General features: G+C 39.3%; 1 protein-coding gene and 1 pseudogene across 23 annotated transcripts in view; one reads left to right on the top strand and one right to left on the bottom strand.

Moving 5' to 3' along the window:
- LOC103889956 (ubiquitin carboxyl-terminal hydrolase 12-like) overlaps window positions 1–9426 on the top strand; it is a 98569-nt pseudogene extending 89143 nt beyond the window's left edge.
- The window catches only part of MBD5 (methyl-CpG binding domain protein 5), a 475596-nt gene that overhangs the window by 196040 nt on the left and 267214 nt on the right, over window positions 1–12342 (bottom strand). The window lies entirely within an intron of this gene.

The following is a 12342-nucleotide window of genomic DNA, read 5'->3' as shown; positions in this document are numbered from 1 at the left end:
GAAACTCTCTCCTTTGACTAAACATTAGGCTCCTCTGAGTCCTCCTCTTAACAAGGCTTCAATCTTGGGCTCCATCCTTAGTCTAGTGACTCTGCCTGTTTAGTCCACTTTAAGGAAGTATCCTGCTGGATCAGGTTAGCAAAAATCTCCCATCCTTGATATCTGATCAAATGGCCTGCCTTTTAAAATAACCCTGTCAAGTCAGTTTAGCCAGAATTCTCCTTGCCTCTGATGTTCCTTTCAGTAATTTTCCATCCACTGACACCCACTCTGCTCCTTGGGTATAGATACCCACTGCCCTTATTGGAGTTAGAGTTGGCCCAATCTCTCTCTCCCGCTGCAGTCCCCAATGCAGTAGTCCCTTGAACAAAGTCTTCTTTATTGTCTTATCAAATGTCATCCATAATATTTTTCTTTAACGTAGTCCAGAATAGTAGCTATTAGAATGAAAAGAAGCTTGAAAAGCTTTATTAAGGATGTTGGTATTTCAACTAATTTTGCAACCCACAATGTACTAGAATTGATTCAGTGATGCTAGACTTTTTTTTTATATTGAGAAGCAGTTTGCTGCTGGTTAAGTACTGACTCTTGTGCCAGAACACCTGGGATTAAATTTTGGCTCAGGTACTTACTGTGGCATTTTTGTGCAAATTGCTTAACTGTTGTGTGCCTGCATTTCCTCGCCTATTTCTTGATGTTAATATTACCTATTTAATTGGATTGCTTTGAGGATTAAATGAATTAATATATGTAAAACACTTAAAACAGTGCCTGGGTACAGTAAATACTGTTTAAGTGTTAGCTGCTATTATTATTATTACTACTTACATTGACTGTCATCTTTCCTGAGATTTCAGAGTCCTAGGAATCGGAGAGATCTGCAGTGTGGATATATGGCTGTGGAAAATCTCTGAATCCTGGAATATCAGCTGAGAGATTGATGAGGGCATTATAAGTTGGCTCAGTTCATCAGCGTTAGGCTTTGAGGTCATTTGTACTCTACTGCCCCCTCATTACTTTAAAGGCTTCTTTTGGGCTTGATAATCTCTATTAAAAATGTCCACATCAAGTGTTTCTGACACCTAATAAAATTAGATTTATTTGATACAAGTAAATATTTTGTTACAAATAATTTTTGATAACAAAAAAAGAAAAAGATATCCAAATCTATTCAGAGTGAGCAAACTGTATTTGCAACATGCTGTATATTGTGGTATATTACAATCTACTGGTAGGTTTGATTAGGTTGAACCACATGAAATTGTCCATAATCAATCATTTTTGACTCGCAAAAATGACAGGTCTTTTCAAATTGTTAAACCTAATATTTCCTGAATTTTACTTAGACAAAGAATATATGCTTTTATTTTTTCTTATTCATATTCTACACTTTTCTTTTTTTGTCAGTTAAAATAACTAAGAAATGATGTGGACAGATAAGGTCAGCAACAGCAAACAAAATCGTTCTTATATGAAATAACACTCTGGAACTGGAGAACTCCTCTTTGTCTTTGCCTTTAACCTCTAATACCTCCCCTTCCTCCCTGCTGTGCTGTTGTGGTAAGCCGGCTGGCCCGACATGTAGCCACACAGACTTTTCCCTACCAACTTTGCATATATTAGCAACCAAATGCTGTGCCTTTGTTTAGAATACTGCTTTTTTAAGTATGCTTGGAAAGATTTTCTGGCAGAGCAACCTTATTCTTCAGAAGCTTAAATGGCTTGAATATACTAATTAACGAAACACCAAATTGTTTGTCTGATTTACTACTGAATGACTTTTGTAATGATTTGCTGGATTTACTAAAATTCAGAAGGTTCCACTTATTAAATACCAATAGCAGCTCCAATTATTTTGCTGGCCATTTGCAATCCGGCGATCTGCAATCATTATTTCACTTTCTGAGACCAACTAAAAATATACATAATATCTTCAAATTTTATTTTTGAATAGCTCTTCAAATAAAGATATATAATAGATATAATAATGTATAACATACAATGTATATATGATATAATGAAACATATATATGCTTTAGTGTGGTATATCATTTTACTTTTTACTTTAGTTTGAAAAGAGTAAGATGAAAGCAACCATGCTTTCAAAATAAAACAGAAGGCTGGGCAAGATAGTGACACCTCATCTCTAAAAAAATAAAAAAAAAATTAGCCAGGTAGGGTGGTGTACATTGTAGTGCCAGCTACTCGGAAGGCTAAGGTGGATCACTTGAAACCAGGAGGTTGAGGCTGCAGTGAGCCATGACAGCGCCACTGCACACTAGCTTGGGTGACAGAGTAAGACCGTGTCTCCAGAAAACCCAGAAAAAAAACAAAACCCCAAAACCGAATTGCTTTAATATCTGCATAGAAAAATAATCCAATCTAAGTCCCACATCTATATGTAATTAAATGGACTTGATATAAGTTTAAGTCTCTTCAGCAGAATATTGACTTTAAAAAATTACGTCTCTATTAGCAAGAGCTATTAATAACAGCAAGAAGCATGGAGAAAATATTGCTCTAGCCTGTTCTGTGTCTTAGGTAGCTTTAAAGGTTAAAATAAAAGGCTTTTTGATGGGGAGGGAAAGTCCTCATTCCAGATTGCTCCAAAAGGAAAAAGTAAGCATTAATAGAAAGATCTGGTCTGGAGGCAGTGATCACTTGGAACAATAATACAGAACTTAACACTATGAGCAAATCACAAATCCAACTAAAATCACCAGTATTTTCCCACCTCCAATCCATTCTTCATGCCCACAGCAAGAGGATTTTTTTCAAAATATGAATCTGAGCATAATATCTGCCATTTATAAAGACTCAATAGCTTTATGTTATTTTTGAACTTAAAAATATCTTCACACGGTCTTATACAGCTAGTATTGTTACAGTAGGTAGCTAGTCAGACACGAGCAAGGCAGGAGAGGGACCCCATCCCCAACCAAGAATGTCAGGCACCATCAGGTGATAGTCAGGTGGATGGTCTGTCTCTCTAAAATAATAATTGGTCACAGCTGGTGCCAGGGAACGGCAGTCTCCCAATAGATAGAAACACCTGAAACTGGTGATCAGCAGCTTTCTGATAATATTTCAGGAGTTAGGCAAGTGGGATCAAGCATGTACACTAAGAAGCAAAATGGCAGAGTTTAACTGGTATACGACCTTCTAAGAACACTAGGCTGGTAAGGAAAGAATGCCTCAAGTGAGCATGTGTACAACTCCAGTAAATATACTATGCATATAGCCCCTCCCAAGTGCTGGCAGGCCACTGCTCATGAGGACAGCCCACCCCAAGGGAAGAATCAGGGGAAAAGGGACTAATTCCCCTAGAAACATGCCAACATATAAAATCCCAAGTCAAAGGTCAAACCGTGCACTTGATCTGTCAAATCACCTGCTTGGCCCTCTTCCAAGTGTACTTTACTTTCCTTCCTTCCTGCTCTAAAGCTTTTTAATAAATTTTCACTCCTGCTCTAAAACTTGCCTCAGTCTCCCACTCTGCCCTTATGCCCCTTTGTTGAATTATTTCTTCTGAGGAGGTAAGAATTACGGTTGTTGCAAACCCATATGGATTCACCACTGTTAACAGTATGATTCAGTTACTTAATTCCTCTAACAATTTCCTATCCATTGACACTCTTCACCAGTTACTTCACTTTATCTTCCAGACACACTGTCCCTTGAGTCCCTTTAGTCCCATAGAACATACTTTCTATGTTCCTTCCAGCTACACAGGCTCCTGCTATGCTTTTCTGCCTAGAATGTGCCTTCTTTCCTTCTTGACTCAGTTAACTCATATTCTATTGGCAATTAACTATAAGATAGTTTGGTTTATTGCTATATTGGCTTACGAATGAAGTGCTTTAGGGGTACAGAGGTGTCCCTCCATTTTAGTTACCAGCAATAGAAACCAACTTGTAATTTCAGCAGAAAATACATTTATTAAAGGATAGGAAGCACCTCATAGAATTCTTTGGGATGCTATAGAAACAGCCTTGGAAGTTACCCAACCAGGAAAGGAGCGTGCAGCATGCAATGCTACTGTCTTGAAGCTGCAGGATAGATGTTGCCACTATAATAACTTTTCTGTTATATTTGGAAACTGGAAGTAGCTGCTACTGCTACTTCAGAAATGAAGACTCCAGAAATGGAGTCTGTAGTCTACATTTTTTTCATGTCTCTAATTTTTGTTTCAAAGTCTGTGGTGAGTATGCCTGATTGGCAGTCCTGTTTATGGACTCATGCCCAATGTGTAACAGAGACTGGGAGAGTAAGTAGTTGGCATTTTAAGCCTGTAAGATAGAAAATGTCTCTGATTCAGAATGTAGGGTACTCCCTAAACCCAGAAAGAGAGTTCTAATACTAATTATCCAAGAATAACAAATATCCACTAGCTGAGGAATACAGACAGAATTGAGAACAACTTTTCAAGGAAGGTAATATTTCAGTTGTGTCTAGTTTTTTTTTTTTTCTTTCTTCTTTTTGTCAAGCAAGACTTTGTCAAGCAAAGTGAAAGCAAGTGATGATAGGGAGGACACTGCAGGAAAAGAAGAGAGAATAGCATTGGTTCTTAAGTAGCTTTAGAATCAAATGAAGAGCTTTCTAATAAACAATCCCCATGGCCGGGCGCAATGGCTCATGTCTGTAATCCCAGCACTTTGGGAGGCCAAGGCAGGTGGATGATATGTCAGGAGTTCGAGACCAGCCTGGCCAACATGATGAAACCCTGTCTCTACTAAAAATACAAAAAAATAGCTGGATGTGGTGTTGGGTACCTGTAATTCCAGCTACTTGAGAGGCTGAGGCAGGAGAATTGCTCGAACCTGGGAGGCGGAGGTTACAGTGAGCTGAGATCGCGCCACTGCACTCCAGCCTGGGCAACAAGAGTGAAATTCCATCTCAAAAAAAAAAAAAAAAAAAAATCCCCAAATGTAGTCACTTATTCAATAGGTATGTACTGGGTCCCTGATATCTCATATTACTATTAGGATATTCTGTGACAATCATTTGGTTAAGCATCTGTGAAAGCAAAAGCACTGACACATAAAATAGATGGTCTGCTTAAGAGAAAGCAGTAAGTTTTTGGCCCAGTATAAATGGAGCTCAGGGAGATCAGAGATGAGGCAAGAAAGCAAACTATGGACAAATATAAAAGGTTATGACTGACTTCCTGAAGCATTTAAAGTGCACTCTACAGGTCCTCAGACATTTTTGAAAATGGAGATCATACATAATAGAAACTTGTTAACTCTGCATATGGGTAAAACATAACATGACACTTCAGAAAACAAAATAGGAAATGACTGGATATCAGTTATTAAAACAAAACATAACACCCCAGGAAATGGAATAAAACTGAGCCTTTTATATATCTTGTATGCAGGCACCTGAAGGCTTAAGCAATAGATCCAGAAGGTCGGTCCTTCATTTTTCTCAGGTGAAATAGAATAGGGCATTAGTAGTCAATGAACATTTGGAGAGAATAGAGGGTTGCAGGAGCAAAGAAGAACTCCTAAAGTTCCAAACAACTTTAGACAAAGTTCTTTAAAGAAAGTTCTTTAGGCCAGGCATGGTGGCTCATTCCTGTAATCCCAGCACTTTGGGAGGCTGAGGCAGGTGGATCACATGAGGCCAGGAGTTCAAGGCCAGCCTGACCAACATGGAGGAACCCTGTCTCTACTAAAAATACAAAAATTAGCTGGGTGTGGTGGTACATGCCTGGAATCCCAGCTACTCAGGAGCCTGAGGCAGAAGAACTGCTTGAACCTGGGAGGCAGAGGTTGCAGAGAGCCAAAACATGTCACTGCACTCCAGCCTGGGTAACAGAGCTAGACTCTGTTTCAAAAAAAAAAAAAAAGAAAGTTCTTTAAACAGAGGATGGAGCAAAGCCCACCTTCTGCTTGGAGGTTCTAGGAAGAAACTGCTAGAGAAGAAAAAGGGCCTGACTTGACCTGGCATATCCTGGGTTAACTGGGGGACCATCAAGGATGGGGAAAGGAGAAAGTTTCCCCATCCTTGCTTTGTCACACTGGATTTGGAGGCAGTAGCATGACTACAACTGAGACTGGCTGTAACCCAGAATTGCTTATTCTTTTTCCTTGTATATGACCTACCGAATGCCATGTATATAAGCAGGTGTACTTAGGTTGTGCCTATTCTATTCATACATGCTGGCACTAAGTCTATGCATACAATATTGATATATGAGGATGCTGTAATATATTGACATGCAGTGTACAAAGTGGTTTACGGCATGATGCCGATTTCTAGAGCTATAAGCAATATATTGATAAATTATAAATCATGCAGTAACAAAGTTCCTTCTAAGAAGAAGAGAGGTTTATGGGATACTGTCCAAAAGATAATAGCCCAGACTCACTTCTGGAATGGATGAGGAGTGAGGAGCTCCCCAGTGAAACAACCATAACTGGTAAAAAATTATACAAATACAATCATTTAAAATCTCTGAAAATTGTCTTAAGGGCACACAGCCAATGAAGAAACATTTATGCAAGACAATTTACTAACTCTTGGGAAGAACAAAGAGAGTCACTGGCACTTGAATCACAACCCACTGCCTTTCTCACTCCCACTCACCAGCTCAGCAGGACAGAGGCTCCACTCCAGGTAGGTGTGGTCAAGATTACAGGGCTCCCCTTCTCCCCACCTCCCAGCCAATGGCTCTGATATCTTCCACAGAAGGCAAGCATCAACATTTCTCGTGACCCCAGCTATGTATTACAGATGTAAAATTCTACTCAAGTACAGTTGAGAGGCCAGGGGTTCCCTTTCTGCACCAAGACCTTTCCTGTAGAGCAAAAGTTCTTCTACTCCAGAAAGGCAGACTGAGAACACTGGAGCTTAAAGCATCCATGCCCCAGCTCACCCTTAGGGCACAGGTTCCATGCTGGGAGAAGCAAGCCAAGAGATTAGAGCCTACTCCTCTGCACACTGCTCTGCTCATAAAACAGGTTTACCACTGCATGAAAAGTGGGCCGCTGTTTCTAACCTTAGCTTCAGGCTAGTAGTTCCAAGATTTTGCCCAGGGGGAGGAGAATGTCATAAGAACAGAGAACTCCAAAGCTCTCCCCAAGAGAACTGACTTTATTGAGAATAGAGTGAGGGAGAGTTCAAGCCCAAAAGTGCTCTTGAAACAATGAAGATTTTGATGGTAAGCAAGAGGAGGCTAGTATCTCCATGAGAGAAATAAGCTAAGTAGTAGGTCATTTCAGTGAACAATAGGAAATGACTGGATATCATTTATTAAACAAAACAGAAAAACACTCCCCAAAACATGAAGGTGTTTGCCAGAGAATCAAAGAGGCAGTTAAGAACAATCCTCCTGGAGTCAGAATAAACTTCAAAGAATGGCCTCAAAATTAGTTCAGTATAGGGGACAGAATTTAATTGGAACAGACTACAGCAATTTGTTCCCTGTGGTATTATTGGAAACAATAAAGCATTACCCCAGCAATTAGTAGAGCTTAACAGGTAGGTATGATACCAATAGAAGCAAACGCATAACAGATCAGGGAAAGAGACAATCAAAGGGAGTCTATCATAGCTACTGTTATCCCAGGAGGACTATATGCATGGGAAAGACTGCGTGCTCTGAAGAGTAACATCAGAAGCTTCACATGGGTGGTGAACAGATTTTGTTAAAATAGTCCAGGGAAGTCATTAAATGAATAAACAGGCCAAGAACAATGACAAGTATTGAGGACTCATATTCGGAATTGCTACAATATGCTATCTAGAAAGTCCAGTTTTCAATAAAATATTATAAGATATGCAAAGAGGCCAGACACGGTAACTCACGCCTGTAAATCCCAGCATGTTGAGAGGCTGAGGTGGGCAGATCACTTGCGGTCAGGAGTTCCAGACCAGCCTGGTCAACATGGTGAAACCCTGATTCTACTACAAGTACAAAAAATAAAAACAATTAGTCGGGCGTGGGGGCAGGTGCCTGTAATCCCAGCTATTTGGGAGGCTGAGGCACAAGAACCGCTTGAACCCGGGGTGCGGAGGTTGCAGTGAGCCAAAATTGTGCCACTGTACTCTCCAGTCCAGCCTGGGCGACAGAGTGAGACTCCGTCTCCAAAAAAAAAAAAATGGAAGAACTAAAGCAAACTATGCTTAAAATGCTTGAAGAACAAAAGGAAAGTATGATTACAACATTTTAACAGATATACAATATTAATAAAGAGACAGAAATTGTAAAAAAAAAATCGGGCAATGGTGGCTGGGCAGGTTTGGTGTGTGGGTTTGTGGTCCATGCTTTGCAATGCAAGTGGGTGGCCTGGCTTCTCTCCTCCCCTGTCTCCATCTGGACCACGAGTGCCAGTGCTTCAGCATTAGAGAAAGAGATTGGCTCAGAACAGTTTCCAGTCAATGAGCACTATTTTGGGTTAGTCAATTTTGGGAATACCTGCAATGGGCACTTTTGGGTTAGTCAATTTGGGGAATATGTGCAATTTTGGGAATTCAGTTCTTCATGCACTTTATTTTTGTCATCCATTTCAGGAAAAAGTTCTAGCATATAAGACAACCTAGGTAGAAGGAAAATTTTAATGTGCTCAGCAACTTTCTTCCACTGTGTAGCCACACAGAAGGAAAAGGTTGAAGTAATAACTCCCAAGAAGTTCAAAACAAGATTACAGAAAGAAAATGAGCTTTTCTGCATGCAACAAGATACCCATGGGTTCTTAAATTACCTACTAAATACAATTGCTGATATTCTATAAGAAGAGAGAAGGCAGGATAAACAAAATGGTCACTTACCAAATGGTAATATTGATACTGAAAATAACAACAGCACACCAGACCCAATGTAGGTTCATGAAATTTTTCAGAAAACATTAACTAATGAAACCAGATGTATTACTTGTGAAACTATAAGAGCAAAGATGAAGATTTTAAAGAACTTCCTGTGATATAGAACAAAATACATCAGTTATTCACTGTTTCAGGGTTTTTAGCAACACAGAAACTCTATGAAGTGAATACAGACATTACTGTGAAGAGTGTTGTAGCAAACAGGAAGCACACAAATGAATGAAAGTTTAAAAACCACCCATGATTATAGCTCTACATCTGAAAATATTTAAATATATGGATTAAATTCACTGATGTACGAAACTTTCTTACTAGGTAGTTTTTCGTTTAGAACTTTGTCTGTGTAACATTTCAGGGGATGCAACCAATCCAGACAGAATGCACGACCTTGTTGCTATTATGATTTACTGTGGAAGTGGTCACAGGTGACGCCATTATATTGTAATAGTTAAGAATCAAATTTCTGCTTGTCCTTTGATGACACTGTAGAAAAAAATGAATGCACAAATTACTGAAGAATTCTATGTATTGACCTCAGATATCACAAAGAACTCAGAGTCTGGTTACATTCTTTTCTATTAGTCTCGGAACTGAGTGGAGACTGTGAGGAGGACATACTTTCTGCCTTATTTTGGTTATTTTGGAGAGAATCAAACACCAATTTTTCTCTGGTTATTTTGGAGAGAATCAAACACCAATTTTTCAAGAAAATAGAAATGCAGGAAGCTCAAAAGCCACAAATACTCTTTGCACACAATAAAGCAAAGACTATGGATTTTAAAAAAAGAGAAGGGTGGAAATTCTGGATGGAAATAAATATATAATACAATGAAATAAGAAATTCACTAGAGGGGCTCAATCATAGATTTCAGTTGGCAGAATAAAGAATCAGTGAACACGATGATAGATTGATAGAGATTATGTAATGAAAGCACGGAGAAAAAAGAAGGTAGTAAACAACAGAGCCTCAGAGAAATGTGGGACACTACTAAACACAGCAGCATATGCATAAGAGGGGTACCAGAAGGAGATGAGAGAAAGAAACAAAATAATATTCAAAGAAATAATGGCTGGAAACTTCCAAAATTTGATGAAAATTCACTAACTGACCTACTGAAGAAGCTCAACAAATTCCAAGTAGGATGAGGACAGAGAGAATCATATTCAGACGCATCAAAGTAAAAATGTTCAAGGGAGAGAAAATCTTGAATGCAGTAAGAGAAAAATAATTCCTCACATACAAGGGAAGCTCAAAAAGATCAGTGGCTGATTTCTCATCAGAAACAATGGAGACCAGAAGGCAGTGGGATGATATAAACAAAGTGCTGACAGGAAAACAAAACCCCAAAACTTGTTACTTAAAAATTTTAATTCTGGGCTGGACGTGGTGGCTCACGCCTGTAATCCCAGCACTTTGGGAGGCAGAGGTGTGCAGATCACTGGAGACCAGGAGTTCGAGACCAGCTTGGGCAACATAGTGAAAGCCTGTCTCTACTAAAAATACAAAAAAAAATCATCTGGGCATGGTGGTGTGTGGCTGTAATATCAGCTACTCGGGAGGCTGAGCACGAGAATCCCTTGAACCCGGGAGGTGGAGGTTGCAGTGAGCCGAGATCGCACCACTGCACTCCAGCCTGGGCGATGGAGCCAGCTCTATCTGAAAAAAAAAAAAAAAAACTGTAATCCCAGCACTTTGGGAGGCCGAGGCGGGCGGATCACGAGGTCAGGAGATCAAGACCATCCTGGCTAACACAGTGAAACCCCGTCTCTACTAAAAATACAAAAAATTAGCCGGGCGTGGTGGTGGGCGCCTGTAGTCCCAACTACTTGTTGGGAGGCTGAGGCAGGAGAATGGCGTGAACACGGGAGGCGGAGCTTGCAGTGAGCCGAGATCGCTCCACTGCACTCCAGCCTGGGCGACAGAGTGAGACTCCATCTCAAAAAAAAACAAAAACTTAATTCTGGCCAAACTCTGTTTCAAAAAGGAATGTGAAATAAGTATGTTCCAAGGAAACTAAAACTGAGAAAATTTATTGATAACACATCTACCTACATTACAAGAAATACTAAAGAAACTTCTTCAAGAATCCAGTTGATAATCTGACATCAAGAAAACAAAAAGGGGCAGCACAAGTAAAAGTAATTATAAAAGATACAATGAATGCATATTTCATCTCCTTCTTTCCTTAATTGATCGAAAAAGAAATTGTACAAAACAATATTGTAGCATAAAGTACTGTTGGGCCTATCACATATAAAAATATATCTGACAAGAATAACATAAAGGAGCACAGAATAAACATGTGACAAAATCTAACACCTCTTCATTTAAAAAATATTCAACAAACAAGAAGTAGAAGGGCACTTCCTCAACCATTAAAGGACATTTATGGAAAATCCACAGTTCATATCATACTTAATGGTGAATTAATGCATGTTTTCCCCCCAGATCAGGAACAAAAAATATCTAGTCTTGCCACTTCTATTCAACATTATACTGGAAGTTCTAGCCAAGGGAACTAGACAAGAAAATGAAATAAAAGGCACACAGATCAGGAAAGACTAAGATAGAGGTAAGACTATCTTGATTTAAGATGATATGATCTTTTTTAAAAAAATTTTTGTAGGTACATAGTAGGTATATATATTTACGGGGTACATGAGATGTTTTGATACAGACATGCAATGTGAAATAAACACATCATGGAGACTGGGGTATCCATGCCCTCAGGCATTTATCCTTTGAGATATAAACCATTACATTCTTTAAGTTTAAAATATACAATTAAGTTATTATTAACTATAGTCACTCTATTATGCTATCACAATACTATAGTAGATTTTATTCATTCTTTATAGTTTTTGTACCCATTAGCCATCCCCACCTCTCCCCCAATCCCCCTACTACCCTTCCCAGCCTCTGGCAACCATAGCCTCCCAGGGAGTGGGGACTACAGACACATGCCACCATGCCTGGCTCATTTTTTTTGTTTGTTTGTTTTTGAGGCAAGGTTTCACTACGTTGCCCAGGCTGGTCTCAGACTCCTGGGCTCAAGTGATCCACCTGACCTCGGCTTCTCAAAGTGTTGAGATTACAGGCATGAGCCACACTGCACCTGGTCAACTGTTTTGTTTAATTCCGCAAATGAGTGGGAGCATGCATTGTTTGTCTTTCTGTGCCTGGCTTATTTCACTTAGCAATGATCTCCAGTTCCATCCATGTTGTTGCAAATGATTGGATCCCTTTTTTTTTTTTTTAATGGCTGAATGGTATTCTGTTGTGTATAGGTACCACATTTTCTTTATCCATTCATCTGCTGATGAACACTTAGCTTGCTTCTGAATCTCTAGCTACTGTAAACAGTCCTGCAACAAACATGGGAGTGCATAGATATATCTTCAATATGCTGATTTCATTTCTTTTGGGTATATACTCAGCAGTGAGATTGCTGGATCATATGGTAGCTCTATTTTTAGTTTTTAAAGGAACCTCCAGACTGTTGTCCATAG

This window comes from Pongo abelii, chromosome 11 (genome assembly GCF_028885655.2).
Source record: "Pongo abelii isolate AG06213 chromosome 11, NHGRI_mPonAbe1-v2.0_pri, whole genome shotgun sequence".
Classification (NCBI taxonomy): domain Eukaryota; kingdom Metazoa; phylum Chordata; class Mammalia; order Primates; family Hominidae; genus Pongo; species Pongo abelii.
The sequence above is the reverse complement of the archived record's forward strand: the minus strand, read 5'-3'. Positions and strand labels throughout refer to the sequence as shown.